The sequence below is a fragment of the Nomascus leucogenys genome, chromosome 18, assembly GCF_006542625.1.
Source record: "Nomascus leucogenys isolate Asia chromosome 18, Asia_NLE_v1, whole genome shotgun sequence".
NCBI classification, from domain to species: domain Eukaryota; kingdom Metazoa; phylum Chordata; class Mammalia; order Primates; family Hylobatidae; genus Nomascus; species Nomascus leucogenys.
Genome location: NC_044398.1, coordinates 9,110,563 through 9,114,736, shown reverse-complemented (window position 1 = coordinate 9,114,736; position 4,174 = coordinate 9,110,563). Strand labels below are relative to the sequence as shown.

Below are 4,174 nucleotides of genomic sequence, written 5' to 3'. Positions count from 1 at the left end.
GTTCCTATGAACGTCAAAACAGGATGTTTTATGATTTGAGCCATCACAAGAACAGCAGAGAACAGGGTGGTGAAATATCAATTTACCCTTCACTTTCAAACAACTATTTATTACTTGGCAACCTTTGAAATAACATAAACAACTGTTCTTAAGGACTTACCAAAACCCATTCTCTAGCATATACATTGAGAGCAGGCAGCTTCCTTTGAAAGTTATAGAAGAGTCAGGCTAGCCTAGCTGATAGTTAGAGAGCCAGTGATGGACAGACATACAAAAGCCAAGTTAAGTGAAAGGGAAAGAGAAATGAACCTTTAGAAACGGACATGACAACTCGAAAAAAAGTCATAGAGGAAGAACTGGGGAAAGCAAGCTCCACTGTTTGTTACCCTCAGCTCTTAGCCAAGTCAGAGAGAAGATGGAAAATGATCAGCATACAGAAAACCCACTTATTGTCAGCTTTTGTTACACTCCATTATGGCTAAGAGACCAGATAAACTTTTATTCTCTCTTTAATATGAAGAGGAGGGCAATTATTTATAAAGGACAGTTACAAAGAGGTGCCTTAGTGCCAGATATAATCCATTAATATCCCCTGGCAGACTCCAATTACCCAATCCCCACTTATATAAATTAAAATACTGAATCATTCAGTTATTTTTGTTAATCAATTCCACAAATATCTATCATCTACTCTATCTACTATGGGCTAGCCACTGCACAAGGCACGAGTGATATAAAGATAAATGAAATGTTAACCTTGTACTCAAGTAGACTATAGTCTAGTGGATAAGAAAAAACACCACACCAGTAATGGCAGTATGGGAAAGTGGCAAGAGCTCAGCCTTCAGACCCAGATAGAAATGGATTCGAATCTGTACTATGCCACCTGTTAGCTAGCATTGCTAGCCAAACCTCAGTTTTCTCACTTGTAAAATGGACATAACTTTATATATAATGTAGGGCACTTTTACGAACCAGGATACCATTTGTCAAATAAAATAGGTATTCAATAAATGGGCATCAGTTTGTGCTGGATACCTTGTGTTTGTCCTTCTAGATTCACACTCTACTTTTCTCAATCCTATTCTATGACCTAGGAACTAGGAGGCTGACCTTTATAGATTAGATGTATTATGAATTATATCAGTCTCCATTTACCCTTTGGCTTCTGGTTGGATTCAGTTCGTTGAAGTCACTGGCAGTAGACTGGAGGACATGAGGAATGTGAGGCTGAGTATGTATTTCCCAGGATCCCTCATTGTGGAGTTGCTGTGGATCTTTCTACAAAGGGCCACAGCCTTCATAAGGCTCAGGCATTCTCTTTGGCTTGTATTAACTACTTCTCTTTTCTTCATCAAGCTTAGGGTGGAAATACTTTCTGATGCTACTAGTACCAGGGTGGTACTGAACTATCTATTATTGGTTCCCCTAAATCCCGACTATTCCTTTGTTTTATTAAACTCTTCTCAAATTATCCAGTTGGAGTATGTTGTCTGTTTCCTGCTGAGTCCCTGATACATACAAGTGTCATTATTAGTATAGATAACAATGTACTATGAGAATAAAGGATAAACAAATAAAACCATCCTGGAGGATATCAGGAACAGCTCTAGTGGGGAGGTAGAATCTAACGACCTCCTGACGATGAATAGGAATAAGCGACGTGAAAAAAAGCAGGAAGAGAACATTCTGGGCAGAGGAATACCATAGGCAAAGGTTCAGAGGCAAAAAAAAAAAAAAAACGCTACTACATTGTGGGGGAATTTCAAGTTTAGCTAGAGCATAGACTAAGAGATGGAAGGCTGACAGATGAAGCTGAAGAAGTAAATCGAACCAAGGTCACAAAAGACCATGCGTGACTTTTTGCTCCAGGCAGTGAGATATTACTAAAGGATTTTAACCTAGGTTATAACATGATGACATCGCATTTTAGAAAGTGATATGGAGACAAGGTTAGAAAGGGGAAAGACTGGAGACAGAAATATCAATAAGCAATTTTGGTGAAAAAATAAGGTAGCCAAATGGGGGCTTTTCTTCCCCTTTCCCCTAAACAACTAGTTGTTAAACATTGGTTAAGACCACATTAAAACGGGAAGAGTCCCTTCCCTCAGCTGCTGCCAAGGTGCTCGGTCCTTCTGAAAAAGCTAAGGCCACATTGGGGTGAGGCCCTCCACCCGCAATGTGGTGAATGTGAGTCTCAAGCTGCCGGGTGTGGTGCTACTTCTCGCAAGTAGTACTGTGGGCCGGCAGCTCCGGTCCCACTTTCACCCAAGATTGTCTGCATCTACTGGGCCCTCATTCTGCAAAACAATGAGGTGACCATCACGGAGGATAAATTCAATACCCTCATTAAAGCAGCTGCTGTAACTGTTGAGCCCTTTTGGCCTAGCTTCTTTGAAAGTATTGCCAGTGTCAATATCGGCAGCCTCCTTTGCAACGCAGGGGCTGGTAGATGCCTCCAGCAGCCCGCACCACACAAGCAGGAGGTCCTGCCACTTCTACCACTGCTGCCTCAGCTGAGGAGAGGGAAGTGGAAGTAAAAAAAGAAGAATCTGAGGAGTCTGATGAGGACATGGGCTTTGGTCTTTTTGACTAAACTTGTTTTATAACATGTTCAATAAATAGTTGAACCCTTAATAAATAAACAAAAATATATAAATACATAAAAAGAGAAGAATACCTCTGATAATGATAGCAAAATTTGAAGTCTGACTTGTGTAAACAACAACAACAAGAAAAACCTAGCCAAGAACTAACAGGCAAACTAGAACTGCAGGGCAAATTCCAGGACCTGAATGGAAAGAAAGTTAGAAGAATCAGTGGGATGTCCATGAGGAGCCATGTGAAAATGGACAAGCACATTGGCACTGAGAGGAGAATCTAAAACATCTGAAGTCTCAGATAATTGAGGTTGCAAATCAGTAATGAAAAATCGGGGTAGTCTCTAGATCAGGAATCAGAAACCAGGAGCTTCACAACAGAAGATTATTCAAACATTAAGATGAGGGTGGGGGATGTTGTATCAAAGCAAAGCCAGAGCCAGAAAACTCTCAGAATGGTGGCATGGCTTCTTGCTAGTTTTTATAAAAGAAAGCTTCCGTTTCCTTGTTGGGGAATTACACTGGAATATGTTGCCACCCTCACCATCAAGGTATCTTCCAAAGAGTAAGGAAGATCAGAGTTTAGAGAAACATCCATAGTTCAGGGCAGATGTGAGATGAAGTTGTGGCATGGGCGACTACTGATCAGGTGTAGTCTTTGAGCTCATACTCCCATAGTTCAAAAAGTCTTGCAGCCAGTTGCCCAGGGGGTAGAAGTCAAAGACAGGCCAATGGGCAACTCTTTATTTCCTTTAATTATGGTGGGCAGGACTGGCTGCATTGTTTGTGGAGCCCAGTGCAAAATGAAATGGTAAGAAAGTATTAAGTGTTTCAAGATGGCAACAGCAGAACCATAAAGTAAGCATAGAACCTGTGAAGTTGGCCCTCATGATTGGGTCACTTTGGTAATGATGAAAATTGTCCTAACATATTACCTTCTTCTCTTCAGTATAGATTCTTTCTTGTATTATTCACCACTTTGGAAGACACAGAGATATTGACTCTTTGGCTGGTGACCACGGATCTGGTAAGTGCAGACTCTCTGGAACCAGGAAACTTAAGACTGAGAGAAACATGATTTCAATGACATCTGGCTAATGCAACATCAGGGGAAATGGCAAAAACTGTGAGAACATGACTGTTTCCAAGCATAACTAGTTGAATGGGCTACATGATGTAACAAACAATGCAAAATCTTCATGGATGCAGAACATAGAAGCTTCTTTCTTGCCCACATATAATCCAGTGAAGGCCAGGGGGCTTAAGTTCCACATAGTCAGAGACTGAAGGTTCTATAGTCTTGTCGATCCACTTTCCTCTAGGGCCTTAGTCAACTCCATTTAGTTGGTGGATGGGGAAATAGAACAAGAATCCAGTTTAGGAGGTCTTCATGGCCCAAGACATGAAGTGGTACCTTTGAATTCTACTCACTTTTCTTTGGTTTGAAATCAGTTGCGTGACCAACCATATCTACCACAGAGGAGACTGGAAAGTGTGGTTTTGTGCCCACAAGAAAATTAATGCAGTTTATTGATGGCACCAGTTACTGATGAACACCAACAGTCTCGGCTGCA

At 41.1% G+C, this 4,174-nt stretch overlaps 1 pseudogene; it reads left to right on the top strand.

The window, feature by feature from the left end:
- The first annotated feature begins 323 nt into the window (after positions 1–323).
- LOC100603721 lies at positions 324–2,596 on the top strand (annotated as a pseudogene).
- Positions 2,597–4,174: the final 1,578 nt, after the last annotated feature.